General features: G+C 43.3%; 1 protein-coding gene across 14 annotated transcripts in view; it reads right to left on the reverse strand.

Annotated features, from left to right (window-relative positions):
• Positions 1-20,144, reverse strand: part of celf2 (cugbp, Elav-like family member 2) — a 253,216-nt gene that overhangs the window by 174,803 nt on the left and 58,269 nt on the right. Inside the window, exon 1 of one of the 14 annotated variants that reach the window (XM_024292793.2) lies at positions 17,655-17,676. The exons of the other annotated variants lie outside the window; for them this stretch is intronic. The gene's annotated coding sequence lies outside the window, so the exon portion shown is untranslated. Of the gene's footprint in view, positions 1-17,654; positions 17,677-20,144 lie in introns of those variants that run through there. 14 annotated transcript variants of the gene reach the window in all.

Genomic DNA, 20,144 nt, shown 5'->3' on the forward strand with positions numbered 1-20,144 from the left:
TGTCTGTGTCTTGAAGGTTGTGGACCTGTGATTTTACAAACAGTCAACACATCAAAAAACGACGAGTTGGGGACACCCAAATCATCATTTTTTGACCCGGAGGGGTCCTTAACCAAACGCCAAATGTGGCGAGTTGGGAGTGAGAATGTGTCGGATATTTCCTCTCGATGCTTTTTCGCTGATTTTGTTTCCTTTCTGAACTGTGCTAATATAGCTAGCTTGGGTATTTGGAAACAACCAACTTAAAGAAGAGAACCGCATCAGGGTTCACTTGCAAGTGACTGTGGATTATATGGGCCAGGTTCTAATTGACAGACGCTTGGACTCTGACTTTACTCTCATTTTTGAACGTTGCTTCGATGGGCGGAGTAAACTTCAGTCATTATGGTCGACCCACTTCAGAGTCCTGTGGGTGCCGGCCCGCCGCTGATGTCTACAGTCCTTCAAACTTCCACTCGTTCAGCAGGCATCGAGCTCCACTAAGAATCAACTAATGAAATGAACTTAATTAGCAGCTCCACCAGGCCCTCTGGTTCACACAGCGCTTCTGTCTCCGGTTTAGCATTTCAGCAGGTAATAAATCATGATTTTTCTGGTTAAAAAGATCCATTACCCTAAATTTGGGGCTGTAAGAACCAGATGATCCCTGATTACTGTATTTGAGCCTCCATTCTGACGTCGAGCATCAGAACTCTCATTCATCAATGTTTAAAACAAAAATCCTTAATGGAGCCTTTAATCTGTTCGGACAGAGCCGTAAAAACACTCGTTGAGTTCGGCCCAGACACGCCAAAGGTGAGGTGAGTTACTCCCCAAATCCCCAAAAGCTGCTTTTTTTTTCCTCTGTCAATGCAAATCAAGGATGGAGAGTCATTCTCCGTCAGCGGCGAGCGGCGTCCGCTCCACCTGCGGCGCATCGGAGCGTGCTCCCGCTGTAATTAGCCGTCGCATCGGTGACAGAAAGAGCGTCCATTCATCACCACTCCCCGCCCCCTCTTCCCGACGTTGCCAACTTGGACCACCGCCGCCCCCTCCCTCCACTCTCCGGTTCCTCGCCCCGCCTGCCCCCCCCCTGCTCCTTTTCCTCATTAAAGTGGGACCCAGGCAGGAGCGGTCACTGCCTCTCATTTATTTTCATTTGAAACTGGTGCAGCTCCACTGATCCTCTGGGGCTGAGGAGGAGGAGGAGGAGGAGGAGGAGGTGGACAGTGTCATTCTGATAACAACTGACACACAAAATGTTAACACAACCACCCCCCACCCCCACCCGGAGAAAAAGAGAGGCATACGGCCCGTCAGGAGTCCACACAAACAAACCCACCAAAACACCATCGCCTGCGAGAGGATGCACTTTCACACCCATTTCAATTCATTTCACGCACATATTCACACATTTCAGGTACCGGCGAGCCCCCGCGTGCTCCCCTCCCCCGCCCCCCACCGCCATCTCCTTCCTCTTGATTGTGGGTTTTTGAAAAGGTGATGATAGCAGGGTGTGAGAAAAGGAGAGCGTCGCCATCCATGATTGCGAGTATTGATCCCGGCATCGGAGCGCGGGGGGGAGGGGTGGGGTGTGGGGGGGTCTGCTGGAGCGTCCCGGCACGTCTCCACTTCCTGTGTGTTCGTGCGTTGTATTAAAAAAAAAAAAACCCGCCTGACACCGTTTGACGGGAACGCTGCTCGGTAGATTGAATCTTTGCAGCGCCGCACGCCGCTTCGGCGCGGGCTTCAACGGTTAGTTTAGCAGAGTCAAGCGGGGGAGGGGGGGGTGACTGACGGCGTTTTAATGGCTGCCGCTCTGACCCGTCTGGGAAACAGAGAGGCAGCGCCTCAAACCGCCGGCCATGTCTCTAATAGTAGACTAATAACTTCCACACCATTAGACAGGCACACTTTGAGGGGTGAGTGAGAGGGGACGCTTGGTTTCACTTCTAGTACACCCAGAGGAAGACATGAGGGATGGGGGGCGCTGAGGAGAGCTAATATCAACTTACAAAAGCAAACTCGCAGGGAAATGAGCCTGAAACACAACTCCATCTGTGACGGACCTTTGGGGCTCTGAATTAAAGAAACTTTCACTAGAAAAGGTTCTCGTTTCCACTAAACCACATGGGTCAAAGTCAAGGCCCGGGGGCCGGATCCGGCCCTCCGAGTAATTCTATCCGGCCCTCCGGATCATTTTATTTTATTGTTATTAATGACCTGATGTTATCTTGCGCTCATTTCTAACTTGTATAATTTTGACAAAGTATATTTTTATGGAGAGTAAAATATTGAAAGTTATTTAAGGTTTAAATGGATTTATTCTGGAATAATATTCCTGCCTTTTTATTATTCATAATTATGTTAAAAAGTTACGGTATTAAAGTTTTAAAAATTGGCATCATGCTAGCTTTTTGAACAATCTTAGCATTCACTAAGATTTTTTAGGCTATTTTGGAGTTTAGCTAATATTTCAGCTACATGCTAGCTGTTTTGGCTAATTTAGGCTTTTCTTTTTAAGTTTTTTTAGGCTGTTTTGGAGCTGGGCTAGTATTTGCACATTGTCTTTAGCATCTTCAAACTAAGCCTTTTGTGATCAGGTTTACGGTTTCATGACCTCCTGTTTGAGACTGGTCAAAAACCTAAAATAACCCAGGACAGTGGTAATTAGAGAACTCTTAGATCAGAGACAGGCAACTCCAGGCCTCGAGGGCCACAGTTCTGCATATTTTCCAACATACTGTACTCTGGCATGTTCTAATTGGCTGGACACACCTGAACCAGGTAATCAGTCATGAGTAGGGCTTGGGTATCTGGAAATCATGCAGACACTGCGGCCCTCGAGGCCTGGAGTTATCCTATACCTGTTGTAGATGGTTGTTACTTTTGACTGTGTATGAGAAATGGACTGAGTGGCCCCTCCCCCCAGGTGTTCCAAACAGGAAGTACCCAGTGGCCCCAAGAAACCAAAATCCCATAGACTTCTACAGAGAAATACACAGCTATTATTAATCATTGTATTGGAATGATATATGAAATGATATATATGGTATATATGAAAAGCTGTGGCAGAATTAGCGGATTGACGTTGATTACGAAAACGTTCGTAGAGTTACCTCAAAAACTTTGTGTTATTTACGAGTCGCCGGGGACAAGTTAATTTTTCTAAATGGAAAACGGTTTCCTCGTCATCCTCAACAAACATTCCCACCGCCAAGTCCTCTCCACCTCGAGAAGTCCAAAAACTGTTTTTATTTAAACCCAATCATCTGGCGGCTTAGCAGCCAAAGGCTTCGTTACATTTCTTTGATTTGAACTCGATAGATTTCTGAAGAACCACATCAAAGCCCCCGCGGCTCTCCCAGGACCGCCTCGTGTCCGATGTGTCGCTTCATCTCCCCCGAGCTGAAGGACGGGCTCCATCTAATTATTAAAACATACGCCTCTCACAGTCTGGACACCCTTGCACTCGGAGCCTCCTCTAAAGTCGAGCATATCTCCGCCTGCCACCCCTCCGAGCCGCACCATCCTGTCGGTGGGATAAACCTCAGAGGAGCTGCTCCACACACAGAGAGCGCCGTTTCTTGTTGGGGAAATTGCAAATGAAGTGCATGCCTCCAAAGCAGTTTCATTTGTCACCCGACGAAGCATTAACCGATTCAGTCAGTAAATTATGGTGCAATAAATTACTACCTGCAAACATCAATGAAATATGTTGACTCGCTGCAAAACAAGTCAAGCCCGGCGCGACTGTTTCTCACCGTCAGGTGCGCCGCCGAGACTCATCTCTAATCTTTTATGCAACAGGGTGGAGGTTGAGACGGCGCGCGGCTCGCCGGGGTTAAATTCATCAGCGGCAGGAACTTTTCAAATAAAAAAAAACATTCAGAAATGGATCGTTGGGGTTGAAAGAGACCAGCTGCGTCCTTGCCGCCGCCGCCGCGCTCAGAGAACGCAAGAAACTGCAGACTTGATAAACAAGAGAGTAAATAGAGACGGATTCAGGATCTGCTGGGTGGAAAACGTCAATCTGATCGTTGAGTGAGTGGATGTTTGATCTAGAAATCCGCAGATTGGATGTTTGTCGAGGCCAATTCCGATTATTAGGAGTCAAGAAGGCGGATAAACAGTTCTGGACTCTAAATTAAAAATACTACAAACACCAACAAATAATGTTTTTCCTTGACAACTCCTTGGCACTATAGTATATCTTATAAGGTCAAATAGAAATAAAAAAATAAAAGCCACAAGTGGCCATGTTGCCTGCAGGTGCTACTTGCCCTTGTGACCTCCTGACCTCATAGCGACCCGCCTCAATGGCTAAGCAGCCACCCCATTCAGATATGATAACACTTTTCAAAATGGAAGCTTCTGTATTGATTTATTTCCATAGCAACCATTTTATTTTTTGGTCGTCTGGCGGTGACAAACACGTCTATGTAATTTTTAGAAGAATCCTCAAGAGTAAATTTTGGGATTTCCTTAGTAACAGAGTTTTTTTTTTTTTTTTGGTCAACTAAGCCCACATTTCTAATATTTTTATGTTGTCTGTCATAATGTTCCAATCAGCTTGAGCCAACAATTTATGTATTGAAATGTTTATAATATTGTGGTGGAAAGTGTGTAAATAACAGGTGAACACCACTTTTGTGAGCGGGCCATGCTAACGCCACTACAAATCCATAAATTAATTTAATTAATATTAATATAATTTTTCCAAGCAGCATCCCAATGATGCTCAAGCTTCAATTTGCATAAGGTATAAAGAGGGATATATTTTTATTATTATTTTTTTTTGGCAGCCTCTTCCCAAGGTCAAAGGTCAACAAACTTTGCCCGATATTGTAGAGTTAACCTGGTGGTATGTGTGTGAAATTTCATGAAGACTTTGAAAAAAAAATTTTCATGTTGTAGGAAAATAAGAAAAATCATGACATTTCACTATTTGCCACAAAATGGTTGCCAAATCGTAAGTTGTGCGGCCATCCCATAATAATTCTGTTAGTTGGATTTTGAAATTATTTTTTGAGCCTAACAAGATATTTTAGCGAGAGACCTCAAAACATGCTTCGGCGGACACTGACTGATGTCAACTTTTAGAGAGAAATCGCAAACTTTTCTTTAGAACTTGCTGAATTTGCTGAAAAGCTTGGATTTAGTCGCTGTGCGGTCAATATTTAGGATATGTGATCATAGTCTTTTGTAGTCTACCACAGTCCGTTGTAGTCTACTACAGTCCACTGTAGTCTACCACAGTCCATCGTAGTCTACCACAGTCTGTTGTAGTCTACCACAGTCCATCGTAGTCTACCACAGTCCATCGTAGTCTACCACAGTCCATCGTAGTCTACTACAGTCCACTGTAGTCTACCACAGTCCATCGTAGTCTACTACAGTCCACTGTAGTCTACCACAGTCTACTGTAGTCTACCACAGTCCATCGTAGTCTACCACAGTCCATCGTAGTCTACCACAGTCCATCGTAGTCTACCACAGTCCACTGTAGTCTACCACAGTCCATCGTAGTCTACCACAGTCCGTCGTAGTCTACCACAGTCCACTGTAGTCTATCACAGCCCATCGTAGTCTACCACAGTCCATCGTAGTCTACCACAGTCCATCGTAGTCTACCACAGTCCACTGTAGTCTACCACAGTCCATCGTAGTCTACCACAGTCCATCGTAGTCTACCACAGTCCATCGTAGTCTACCTCAGTCCGTCATAGTCTACCACAGTCCATCACTCTCAAGATGCTCTCAAATCTGGTTTATAAAAACAAAGGTTCCAAAACAACTTACTGCAGCTTTTGGACTGGAAAAAGTTTTTTTTTTTTTTTGTTAAAGCTTTGTAAGACGAGCTTCTAAAGCTCCGCGCATGAAGGTTATAAAGCATCCATATTTATGAAAACGTGGGCGGAAAAATGCTAAATTGTAAACGAGCTGTAAGGCAAACAGGGCGACGGAGAGGAGGTGTACGTCAACAAGCATGGAAGAGAAGTCAAAGGTGAGTGACGCAGAGAGCGGCTGCTTCCGTCTCCTCTTCGGGAAAACACGGAGATGCTACAAGCGTCGGGCGATCCGCTTGGCTGGGCAAACAGTTGCAGGCGAGCGGCGAGAGAATCCCCCGTTGTTCGGTTTCAGAGCTCCTAAAACGGAGGCTTCTCCTGGTGTCAGCGGAGCGGCGAGCGAGGAGTCGACATGTGGGTCACGTGTCGTGTATGCAGAGGTTTTCATGAGGATCCATCTGCAGCTACCCCCCCACCACCACCACCGACATTTTTAGACCGCCGTCGTCACTCCTCTATTCTTCAACATGCTTTCTCTCTCTGCTCCTCTCTGATGCAGAAACAGCCCCCCCCGCCCCCCGCTCGCTGTCGGAGCGGCAGAGCGGTGGAGACCCTGCTGGCTTGCCCGGCTGAAGTAATCCCCAGTGACAGCTCAGCTCGTGTTGTTATGTTCCGGCTCTATTGGAGTCTAATGCTACAGCTCTGGAACAAGCGCGCCCCGGCCCAGCCCGCGTGGCCCCCGGGCAGGGGCCCACGCCAGGCCCTGCCAGCACCGCCTGCTGCTCACATTTACGCCACATCTCCTCTGTTCTGGGATACAAAACAAACCCGGCATAAGTCAGCGTTACGGCCTTTTATGAGCTTCATAAATCTCGGAGTTTGGGGCGGAGCCAATCACAACAGCCAGTCAATAAAGCAGTGAATGTTTACGGTTGGTTATGAGGGGGATAAATAACCTGACAGGACCTCACTGGAGGACTTCGGGATGTTCCTCAAAAGGTTTTTATGAATTCCAACTTTACATCAGAGAAAGCCGCACTCGTGTGCATTCCTGCAGCTCCTCCTTTTAGAAAAACATTTGGTTTTGTTGCAAATCTGGTGGAAAGCATCAGCAGCGATGCATCCTGATCCTCCGCCCTACAAGACGTGCAGCTCAGCGGACCGAGCCGGAGCCGCTTATTCTGCAGAGGCGAACTCGGTGAGCATGCAAATAGGAAGTATAAAACTTTTTCTTTGCATGATAAGAACAGAAAAAGACTGGAATTTTTGATATAATTTAAATGAAAATGATAGTTTTTGTCTCTAGCATTTTACCTTATTGTCTGTAGCATGAAAATGAGCTGCAGCTGCTTCAGTAAAGAGGAGTGACAACAGTAAGAAATGACGACAATAAATCTTTCTTTGAAAACATTTTCATGGCGAATTACAAAAAACCTTTATTAGATTTGGCTGAAATTGGAAATGCTTCAGACAAGAGTTGCCACAAACGGTTATTTTAATACCAATTGTTGATTAATTTTCACAGATTAGTCGACTAATCGGATCGTGCATAAACTGGGTGTAGAACACAAATCTTTAGCATCATTAGCTTTAAATGATGAGCTTTAACCTGCGACACAGCAGAGCCGACCGCATCATCACCCGTAGAAGAGCTTCTTCAACAGCTTCTTCCACGCCATAGTCAGACTAATGGCAAAAAACACCCCCCAAAATTGGTCAACATGCAATATTTTCAGACTTTTTGTACTTTTTATCATTCTATTTTTTCTGATGTACATATTTCATAATCTCTATACTATTTAAACATCTACAGAAACTCTTTAATCCAAACAGTGATCGTACTTGGTCACAAGAGGGTTCCTCTTCAGGTGTTCATGCATCACCGTAGTGCTGCCACGGAACATGAATTCTGCCTTTTTCAATTAGTCGTCGACCAATCGCAGCAGCCAAACTTTAGACGTATGAATCCACGCTAAAGTTTCCCGCCTGATGAATCATTGTTGATGAGAAGCAGCTTCCTCCTCTGCAGGTGTCCCCTCCTGAAGTGGACGACCCCCCCGCAGTGACAGGAAGTCCGCTCTCCAGAGCCGGGTCAGGACGGCGGGGCGTCCTCAGACGGACACGCCTGGCTGAGCGGCGCTCTCGGAGGCTGGGATCATACCTGGCACAACACAGCAGCGCCTCCCCACAGGAGGCTGGGCTGAAGACACAGGCAGGGAGCTGCTGATTAAAAATTCATCCGTGTTTATTATGATTTATGCATGTTTCAGCGAGCCAGGAAGCAAAAGGAGAGGAGTGGAGAACAGCTTCATTAGTGCACATTGTGTGTGGGTTCCATGTCGACGCCGGCTTGTGTTTGCGCAGCCGCTTGGCAGGTGGAGGGGAGATGAAATTATGGATCGTATGTGAGCTTCATTAGAATGTTTGGCATACGGGGCAAAACCATCCGTCTTCACCAAACACCTGCATTCCCTGAAAAACAACTCCAATTCCCGTCCTAAATGATTGCAGGCACACGGGCCGCCGCCATCAAAATGCAGCAGCAAAGTTCTAACTTAATTATCCGTTTCCGCCTGGTTTAAATGGGATCAGTCAGAGCTGATGTGGTGAATAAGAGCAGAGAGACAGAACTGAGATCTCAGACGTCACTGTTCGCCGCGGTGACAGCCGGATGCGCGGCGGCGCTCTCCAACGCGCCGTTACGGCCGCAGACAGGCAGACTGATGACTGCTTATTTACATGGCTAACAGCTCATTTCTCCGCGAGATTTCCTCACAATGTCGGCGTCTCATTCACCATCAGACTCATGATGTTAAACGCCATACAAGCAAATGTACCTTAATCACTTCATTAGTCTTTATGGCTCGCCATATGGCAGGAAGGCGACGCATCCCGAGAGTCGCTCTTTTGCTACAGAATCCACGTCAAAGAACATGAAGAGGACAACAAGAAAGGATAAGTCATTATAAAGTGGGCGGAGCTTGTTAGAGCTCATTTATAAAGGCCTCTAAGCGCATAAAGTGGGAATTTGTGTACAGAAATCTTAGCATGCTAACACACACCTGTGGGATGTACAGGAATTCAGCTTGAACATGTCAGACCCTAACTCCAAAAAAAAAACTTTTTCTTCCATTGACTGTACATGAAACCTGGACTGAGTGAGTGTGACATCACCTTACTTCTGGTTCCAAGCACATCAAGTCAGCACAACCCATTTTCTATCCATTTTTTGCAATACGAAAGCCGCCATCCTGGAACCAAACGTCGTCAGTAAGAAGTGATTGGTCAAAGTCAGTCTACGTTTCCATGGCAACCACTCTGACCAACCAGGAGTGAGCTTGTAGGAAGTCCACACCCTCTAGCACTTGAAAGCGGGTTTGACAAAATCTGTCCAACGGTGTACGTGTAAGGCCATCAGGCTCCACCTACTTTTATTTAGGCATCTGATTGGTCAGTTTATAACTTAATTAACTTTATTAAAAAAACTTTAGTGGAAAAAAATGAGGATTATCAAGATGATAGAAAAAGAGTTTCATTGTGCCATATGCTCCAAAAAACACATTAAAGTTCCTAATTAGTTCAACTTCGCAAAGTTTATGAATTTCCACTGACATCTTTCAAATTAACGGTATATAGTCCTTTTTTTGAATGACTGATGATTTTAGGTCTTTTATTTTGAAAGGGAGTCATGTCAAAAGTAATAACCGTTGACATATTTAGAAAAAAGCTCTTTTTCTTGTCATGATTATGTCTTATTCATGCACAAAAACAATAATTTATTGATCTTTACCATAATAGTATAAATAAATACAAGGTAGAATCTTCTTTTTGTAAGACTTTGTGGCTCCCGCTGAGTTGTTTTTGGTGAGTAATCGACCCGATTGGCTCTTTAAATGTTGAAGGTTGCAGACTCCTGGTTTAGTCAATAGCTTCATTGGCAGTTTGGTTGGAAAACATACAGGACACTGGGCCTCAAGGCCTGGATTTGGCCATTTTCTTGTTATCACACTCTTTGGGATTTAGGCGATAGACTCTGAAATCCACGCTCCACTTTAGAAATGAGGCCTTTCGATGTGGATTTTTGTAGAGGTTGTATCGCATCAATTGTTTGGGATGCTGGACTTCTACACCACAAACATAAACAGTGGCTGAAAAGGCTCGAGTGGTGGTTGGCTTCTCTCTGGAAGTTGGCCCAAAGTGCCCGCAGTCATCCCGAGCTGGTAAACATGTGACACCAAGGTCACGGACACATCAAAGTGCAGCCAGAAAAGAAGCAGCAAGTGAAGAAATCTGCTGTTTATCGTGTGTTTGAAGTGGCAGAAGGCTTGGAGGATTTTCCCTCAAACTATCAAGACCTTCTGGCGCATTGAGATCAAAACGGCGGTTTGAAGAAAAACTAAAAAGTAACATCAGGGAAGTTTGTAATCCAGCCCGAGTCTCAGCATGAGCTGCTCTGTGCCGGTTGTTGGTGTTTCTTACAATCATTCAACTGTCAGATGTTTGATGAAACGAGTATTTGTTGACATCCAAAGGGCAGACAGCAGAGAGGGGCTTCTTGGGGCGTTTTCACACCAGGGAGTCTCTATTGATCCATGAAGTCATCTTGGACAATTGAAATGTGACACTGGGTACCAAATGTCAATGGTCCAAGAACAGAACGGAGATGTCATAGCACCCAAACAAACTGGACTCAAATGCCCTCAAAGAAAGTCCAGATGGGCCATAACAGGCCCAAAAAAACCAGGGTCTGTACCCAACCAGAGACCTGCCAAACCTGAACGATTTGACCTTTGTTCTCCTGACAGATACAACATTATTGAGCTGCAAGATGCTACAGGTTCTGTAAAGTCTGTAGTGTCTTGTTTCACCAGAACCAGTTATTCTTCCTAAAATAATGCAGAAAAGCCCTACGCTCAAAACAATAAACCAAAGCTAAGACACGTTTTAGATTTTTGCCACTTAACATTGAAGAAAATATTTCAGTGAAACCCTTTAACACTGGACCTAAATCCAACCAGAGTGGTGCCTACGATCTGGTTAACTACTCTTGTGTGGTTTGACAGATGAAGCAGAATATCATCAGCATAGCAGGAGGACTTGATGTTTAGCTTCTTAACCCTTTAACACCAAAGCTTCAGCTCAAGTGTTAACATTATTTGGATTATTTAACTCTTGATCCATTTTCTTCCACTCATCCGGGACCCGGTCAAAGGGAAGATACCCAGACTTCCCTCTTCCTGGTCACTTGCTCTATCTCCTCTGGGGGGACCCTGAGACGTTCCCAGGCCAGCCGAGAGACGTAGTCTCTCCAGCGTGTCCTGGGTCTTCCCGGGGCCTCCGCCTTATGGGACATCACAACATCTCCAGGGAGGTGTCCAGGAGTCATCCGGACCAGATGCCCGAGCCACCTCAAATGGCTCCTCTGGATGTCGAGAAGAAGTGACTCTACTCAGAGTTCAGTCCAGGTGACAGAGCTTCTCATCCTATCCCTAAGGGAACGCCCAGACACCCTCCAGAGGAAACTCATTGCAGTTGCTTGTAGTCGGGATCTCATTCTCTCAGTTGGAGCTCATGACCATAGATGAGTCCTTGAATGAAGATTCACCAGTAAACTGAGAGCTTTGCTTTCTGGCTCAGCTCTCTCAGTACAGTGACCACCGTTCCCGTCGATCTCGCGCTCCGGTCCTCCCCCACTCGTGAACAAGACTCCAAGATATTATAGATATAAACTCCTCAGGCTGAGACAGTAAGACTCCATCCACCGAGAGGACAAACTACCTCTTTATGAAGTTAACATAATTCCAACAGATTCTGAAAGCTGAAATCAGAAGCTTTTCACTGATATGCAACACTACTAACCTAAAGTTAGTAAAGCGCAAAACTATTTTACTTACGTAAAGTTAGCCAATATACAACACTCTACATTGGTAAGGTGAGAATATGCAGAATCTGTCAGAATTACGTAAATGGTCGAAGAGTTGCAACATTTCAAAGAGAGCGTGTTGTTTACAGTTGTTGGCGATAGTTCTGGTATTTAAGGGTTAAAGCAGCATGGGGGGCCGGGGGTTGCCAACCCTCTGTTGGGTGCTTGTGGGGCGCTTGTTTGGGACGCTCCTACAGGTAAACACCAGAGAAGCGAGGATATGTCGCGGTGACATGAGCCAACACATTCCCAGTCCTAAGTCGTCACATTTTGACGTTTGGTTAAGGACCCTCCGGGTCACCTTTTGATGTCTTCAGTGTCCTCAAGTCGTCGTTTTTCGCCATACTGGCTGTTCCCATTGAATCATGGGTCCCCAACTTATGGGCCGTGAACCGGAGCCGGTCCAGTACCACGACACGTAGTGTGCAGGTACCCAACCCTGGTTAGGGTACCAGTACTGGATGCATCTCGAGGACCAGTGCACATCTGGTACCGCGTCCCGTGGAGCCTTGATTTTACGTTGGGGACACCCAAAATGTGACGTGGAGGGGTCCTTAGCCAAACATCAATATGTGACGAGTTGGAAATGAAAACCTGATGCACAGCGTGTTGTTTCTGTCACTCACAGGAAACGCCGCGGTAACTTCAGGGACAGACCCCCCCCCCCCCCCCCCACCACATTTCTTTTTGAAAGTGTATTTACAATTTAATGACCTATTTGTGTTTGTTGTTTCTGCCGAGCGCCTGCTCCGCACGCTCTCCCCCGTACTTTGTGTCTCCTGCTCCCTAATACGCTCTGACAGCAAAAGGTCAGTGCCCACCGGCTACTTGGGGGGCACCGAGTGATGTTGTCATGGTAACGATACGGTGGGTGCCAAGAAAAGCAGAGGCCAGGACCTGAGCGGAGGTTAGCCGGACTCTGAGTGTGTAAGAGGGGGTTGAATTAACAACCCTTTAATTGACTGATGGTTTACCAGCCTGGCAAATGGGAAGGGTGGCGCTGGGGGGGGGTTCCTAAACACAACGGCTCTGTTATGTCTGTCAGCCGCCTTTCTGCTGAGCTCGGCTTCACAATGATAAAAGAGGGATTACCAAAGTCTGCAGGCTCCTCCTGCCCCCCCCCAGCACCCCCACTTCCACCACCATCACCACCAGCCAAGGGTTCACCCCCTCCACCCCTCCTCTGCATGCCGCTCACGTTCATCCCATTCAGGAAAAAACACTCATCTGCTTTTTCTGCTGTTCGTGTCCGTTCCATTTTTCTCCCTCTGAGTAGAGATGGGGGGGGGGGTGCACCAGATGATTTATTTACCATTTTTTGCCCAAAAAGAGGCAAAAAGAGAAGAAATGCTTGACTATGCATTTTGAAAGATAAAGGAGGAGAAATAAAAATTACATTAGATACACGATTCCGCAATCAGTCGGTTGATATGAAGTATTCATCTTATCGCGCGGCGGCACGCGCTGCCACGCCGGAGGACGCCTCCAAAGACTCGGAGATGACAACGGCGCAAACTCGCCTTTCCATTTGGCTGCCATTCATCCATTGTGGCTGAGGACACGTGCGATAAGAGGATGTATTGTTGCCATTGACGATGTCATTACGGGACAGTAAACAAGCGGCGCCGCGGAGGGTTGGCATGAAACCGGACTGGGCCAGAAGGTCACCAAGACAATCTGGAATGAAAGGATGCGAGACCCCGTGGGGGAGATAAGACTCCTCTTGTTTCTTCTTCGGCTCATTTTTCCTCCCCCTCTTTGAAGCCAAGGACGGGCACACGCTTAGAAACAAAGCCCCGGAGCCGCCACCGCCGCCGCCGCGCAATCAACTCCTCTGTGCCCCGCCGGGAGCGGCACCAACATCCCTGGAGGTCATCTACAGGAAGAAGCTTAGGGAGGCGGGATCATGGGCTATTAGGATGGGAAAATAGGATGACATTCACCCGGCTGTCGCTATTAGGAGTTACCGACACATCAACAAACATGAGCAGAGACTCACAGGAGCACATGCAGCACGTTTGCATTCTGAGTCACAACAATGAACCCGTGTTCTGGTTGAGGAAAAACCTGGCTACTCAGTGTGATTACACCACTTTGAAGTTCAACGCGCTTTCTGATGACGGCGCAGCATCACAACAGGTATAAATCAGCCGCTCCCCGCCAACAACACCTGAGAAACCTGGCTCCAAAATCAAACAAACTGAAGACACAAAAGAGGTGTTACTGAGACTTTGGTCAGAAATAAAACGGCAAAAATGGAAAGCCGAAGCTCTCGAATACAATCGCTGAAGCAAAGAGGTTTCAAAACAGCATTATAATATTCTTGAAATACTAAAAATGTCCTAAAAATTGTGCTATTTGGCTTGACTTTGCTATAAATATACTGAAAGGTGGCAAATTACTATAAGTGGATGGAATATATTGAAGCTAAAAACATCCATCTATTGTTAAACATACTAAATTTACTGTAAGATAAGTAAATGTGGTCTGAAGCGAAAGAATAAAATCAGAAGGATGCTAAACCATTTAAGCTAACGTTCTGAACAGGTAAAAACCAGGCAAAAAATTTTAATTAAACAAAATTATTTTTATACATAAGAATGTGATAAAAAACATACATTTATGCGACCTAAAATACTACAATAAGCGCAAAGTTTGCTTTAAAGTTGAAGCTAAAAAGAGGCCTAGCTGCACTAAAACATGCCAACGATTCTAACTTACATGCTAATTTTAAAATGTCAAACAAATGATAGAAATAAAATGATAAATACTAACTTTTACCTTAAAAATGCAAAAGGTTTTGTTATATTTAATGTTCCTTCTACCATAGAGTGTACAGCAACAATGCTAATGCTAGCTTAAATGCTAAATCCAAAACATCTAATTAATGCACTAAAGTGCTAAATACTATGTTTAACCTTAAAAATACTCAATATTTTACTATATTAATGTTTATAGTGTATAGCAACAATGCTAACGCTAGCTTTAATGCTAATTATAAAACATTTAAATAATTAGACTAAATAAAGTGCCATATACTTACTTTTACCTTAAAAATACTCAACATTTTGCTATATTAATGTTTGTAGAGTGTATAGCAACAATGCTAACGCTAGCTTAAATGCTAATTCTACAACTAAATAAATACACCAAATAAAGTACTAAATGTTGAAAAAGCTATAAAACCTTTAAAATATTCACAAAGAGGCAATGAAAGATAATATATAGGATTTTTTATGATGAAAAGCCCAATTTTAGTGATTTTTAGTCAAGTTTCTATAAAAGAAAAAGCATGCTAATGCTAAATTTTACTAAAAAAAAAAACAAACAGCTACAATTAAAGAATGACATTATCAAAACAAAAAGCTATTTAGAGTCAAATGATGATATTTTTCGATTAACTTATTGTTCTAAAATAAGAATTGAGAATAAAGCTTACCAAATGAGGCCTAAATGGATCCTTCAGAGCCGGAAAACTGGGATGACTTCAAACTGCTTTTGTTTTCTAAGAATGTCTTTCATTTTCTATAATTTAAAAAAATAAATCTTGTGCTGGAATTCTATTTCCAGCTGTAAAAAAAAAAAAAAAAAACCTTTCTGCGATCTGTGAGGTCCTGCTCACACCTGTGTGCGGTCACTAATCGCCACACCTCCCGTCAGTGACCGTCATTCCTGCACAAACCTCTGATCCTCTGTGATCCTTCATATCAGATTCCATCTGATCTCAACGAAGTGAAAACTTTTCTACAACATTTATGGTTTTATTGGGACGTCCAGCAGAAAAATAAATGTGGATCGGTCCATAAGAAGCAACTTTTAATCCTTCTTCCTCCACTAGACTTAATTTTAATTCCTAAAGGTGACATATGTGACATAATTACCAAATGTATTATTAAATAAATTAGAACTACTGTCAAATATAACAGAGAGAAACACATCAAATTGCTCCCTTGCGTTTTTTGGATATCTTGAACTACTTGGTTGTATTTTAATGAAAGAGTTTTTTTTTTTTTTTTTACACTACTTCATATTTTAAGCAAAAGTTTATGGTGAGTATTCTTCTCTCAAGAAACAGACTTGATTTAAGGAAACTGGAAAGTTTTATTTTTTAATCATAAAACTAGAAAAAAATGTCTTATATTGTATAATTCTAAATCTGACTTTTAGTTGATTATTCTCCAAAAAATAAGGAAACTTTGACCGTCATAGAATATATTTTGGGGACAAAGTGTAACAAACTTTAAGGATATGAAACACTATTTTTTTTTCTTTTAGTAAAAAAACACTGATTTTAAGATATAATGTTTCCAACTACCAGATCAATATTCCAAATATGACTATTTATAGCTGGATTTATAGATTTAAGTCCGACTTTATCCTCTTCTGATTAATTTTACAAGTTTTTCCAGTGGCTTTATCACTATGATGATGCTGTTTTTAGCCAAAATCTGTCATTTTGTAGGACATAGTTTCTGCAGAGCGACAAGAGTTTGGGAAGAGGCCGCCATCTTGAATAAAAAAAAAAAAAATAAAACTTTAGAACTACAAATGCAAACTCATCCTAGCGATTTTCCTCCATTGACTCCTAACTTCTTGAATATCATTAGGGAACCAAATGAGGAAAAACTGTTGGAATCAGAACTGGTACATTTTGAACGGCGTGCACGTGGTGAGCTCACAAAAGTTTTCCTGTTACTCGCACATTTTTGAACAGAAAAGTATGAAAATTGAATTGATGAAAGCCATGCTGGAGCTGAACCACATAACATAACTAAGGATAAGAACATATGAGGAATGTGGGCGTGGTTAGCAAATAACCTCCGTTGCTAAGGAAATCGAATAATTTACTTTTGCCGATTCTTTTAAAACTCACGTCAATCTGTTCAGTATCGCCGGGTGACCAAAACATATAATGGTTGCTATGGAGATAACACCAACAGAAAAGGCACCTTTTTGAAAAAAAGTGTTTCTTATATCAAATTGACTAGCTTAACAGAAGAAGGGAGGAGTCAATGGTGCATAGTGGATGCTACCAAATGAGGTCAAGTCAGAGGTGCACTTAGAGGCGTGTAGCGCCGTACAACGCCATTAGCGACTTTCAATTTCTCCGTTTATCAGAAAAATACCACAAGAAAATAGTAAAAAAAAGACACAGTTTTCATCTGAGTGGGTTTTAAAGTGTGAAATCCCTCTTCTGAAACTTCAGGAGAACTTCTCTAGCTGCATCCTTTCCACCACCCAAAGAGCCCCTCCCACACGCCGCGAGCGGAGGTGGCTGGAGTGCTCCGGTTCCATTTGCAAACATTAGCGCCGAGGGATTAATTTCCCCCCTTCCATTAGGTGGGGGAGCGGGCGCCATGGCTGATCAATTATGGCTTAACAAAAAGAAACCTGCTCAAACAAACCGCCAGGATGAATGCGGAGCATCTGTGCATCCGTTCCACGTCTAATTACCGGCAAACTTTGCTGTTTCTCGGCTTGGCGTGAAAGACGACATGAGAGAGGGAAGGATGAAGACGGCGAGCGAGATAAAGGTTCGCCGCCGCCGCTCGCTGCTCCTTGTGAAGATTTCATTCGAATGACAATGAGCATTGGAGGTGATATTTTGATGAGCAACACAAGGAAAACGTGTTTAAACCTGCTCCATTGTGCTGCTTTATGGTTGGGGGGGGCCGGCGCTGTGGGCGGGGCTAACGGCGTGATGCAGGCCGTGATAATGAGCTCAGATCTGATGGTTTGTCATCGTTCCTCACGTTTGTGCGTTCTGTGAAACAGATTTTACAGGCAGAACGGCGTCGGTGACGGACGCACCGGGACGTTATGGAGGTAATGTTAACACTACCGCACAGGTGTGTTGTGTGTGTGTGTGTGGGTGTGTGTGTGTGTGTGTGTGTGTGTGTGTGCTGTCGTGCTCCATCGGTGTGTTGATGCTGCTGTGTGGGGAGACTTGCTAATTGGCTCACCTGTCTCTCAGCCATCTGGAGCCTCTCAGAAAAGAAAAAAAAAACATCACACGAGTTGGTTCCCCCGCATCACAAACACACACACAAACACACACATACACAAACACACACACACAGATGTGTGCCAACCTGCAGGAAAAACAGGAGCTGATGCAACAGGAAGACAAGGAATTCTCCCAATCCTTTTAATTATTTTGCTGAGAGAAGCGATTTAGCCGACAGAAACAACGTTTGTGAGCGCAAGAGTCGCAGGATTCATCACGGAAAAACTACGTTTGGAACAAGAGCGTCCAATCAGAACGCGAGGAAGTCAACCACGGCCAGATCCCGAAACCCCGACTGAACCAGGAGCTCCTGATCAGAACTGCACTGCAGAACACAAATGATCTCACCTTCAATTGAAATATCTTAAGGTTTCATTTTGTAGATTTTCAGTCAGATATAACAACTTAGACCAATAAATCTGGAACATCTGGAGTTATTTCATCTTCAAATCATCCTATTTAACAAGTTTATTTTTTACTTTATTCATATTTTGAAGCAGAAGTTTATAGCGATTGATTTTGTTTAAAGAAACAGAGAAACAGGAACGTTTCATTTGAATCGTCATTTATTTTATCTTCTAACGGGAGATTCTAGACTCACTGTTATTGTCTAAAAATAATGAAAGTGGACTGTTTTAGCTCTAAAATTGGATATTTTTAGGAGACAAGATGTATTTTTTATTTGCAAAACGCGCAAAAATTTAGATGTAATATTTCTAATCACCATAACAAAACACCTACAGTAAATCTTAATGTGTTTAAACACTGTAAAAAGTCAAACGTTGGATCAATTACCAAAAAAATCTGTCATCTGTTACATTAAAAATTATTAGTTTCTATCAAACTATAAATTTGAGTTGATGGTTAACTCAACTTAAAATTTTAATTTGATGAACACAAATCATTTAAATGTAACAAATGTCAGAACTTTTTCCTAACTGATAAAGTTTTAATTTTTACAGTGAAGCTAATTTAAGTGTAAATTTAGTTATAAATGGACAGATATCACAACTTATTTCAGAAAAAAATTATTCTATAAGTAAGATCTTTTCACTAAAGTGAAATTTCTTTTATAAAGATTTTGAAAAATTAAAAAAAAATCATAAAATATAATAAACCAATTTCGATTTGTTGCAAAGGCATCTGTTAATTACGATACTGCTGTTTTTAGCCAAAATCTAAAAACCTTTTGTTTTTTAGGACATAGTTCCTGCAGAGCGGCAGGAGAAATCCACGTCTGAGTTGAGGGTCTATTAGTGCGGGTGGAGCAACCCCGCCCCCTTTCCCACTGCTGGGAGCTGGAGGCAGGAAGCTTGTGGCCCCGCCCAGCATATTTTCTACATCACAAATACGATCTTTTTCAAATATTTTTAAATTTAAATACTCAGAAATTCTATTTTATGCTTATTTTTTTTTTTATAAATGTCCTCCATTGTTGGAAAAAGCCTAAAAAACATTTAAATACAAACATAGTTGGTCTTTAAATGATGTAAAACTCATTTTTTGAGCTTTTTTAAAATATTTCTAATTACCAGAGCATTATATTGAAATATAATCTAATTTGATGATCTCTGTTACTTATCAACTTTGCCTTTTATTTTGAAAGGGTAAATGATGAAAGTAAAGCCTATTTTTTCTATATTTTTTGACATGTTAAAAGCATGTTTCATCTGTAAACTGAAGCTTTTAGAAGATTTTTTCATCTTTTCTTAGTTTTTTATTCACAATAACATAAATTTTACCTGAGGTGTCTAAACTTTCAATTCTAAATGTATCTCGACTCTTTTTTTCTTTTTTTAAATGTTACTAAGACTAAATCTTCTACATTTTTTCCCTTCTAACATCTTTTATTGTATATTTTGAGGACTTCTTGTTTTTTTAGTTTAAGTTTGAACAATTTAAAGATGCAGATATTTTAAAAATATTTGATTAAACATATATATGTATTAATCTGACTTGAAAAGGGTTTTCCTTTAAAGACATTTAAACTAAAAAAGTGGTTTCCGTAGCGACAGAGTGAGTAAAGTGTGTTCGTCAGTGTGTCTGTGCTCTCCCGGTGGTTCCGGGTCATTGGTCCGGATCTCCTCCCGGGCCTCGGTGAGCTCACCTGTCACTCCGGCAGAGTTTGTGTGTCAGCTCGGCGTCGCTCCTTCAGAAGAGGAGCCGACGACGGGAGGAGGGGGCGGACCCTCCCCACCGTTAACCGCTCTGAGTCGGTTCATAAATGGATGAAGCCGACATCACCCGAGGAGAGCGGACATCGGTGACCCCGCCCACATCAACCGGCCTCGGAAAGCTCGGGAAGAGGCGGTTCGTCCTGGCTCATGAATATTCATGTGGAGTGGGGGGGGTGAAGCGGCACGCCGCATTGTTCGAACCCCTGTAATTACAGCTGGGCTGTGGGTGTAAACAGGAAGTGCTCGTGAACACCTGCGGAGGCGTCCGC

Source organism: Oryzias melastigma, linkage group LG23 (genome assembly GCF_002922805.2).
Source record: "Oryzias melastigma strain HK-1 linkage group LG23, ASM292280v2, whole genome shotgun sequence".
NCBI lineage: Eukaryota > Metazoa > Chordata > Actinopteri > Beloniformes > Adrianichthyidae > Oryzias > Oryzias melastigma.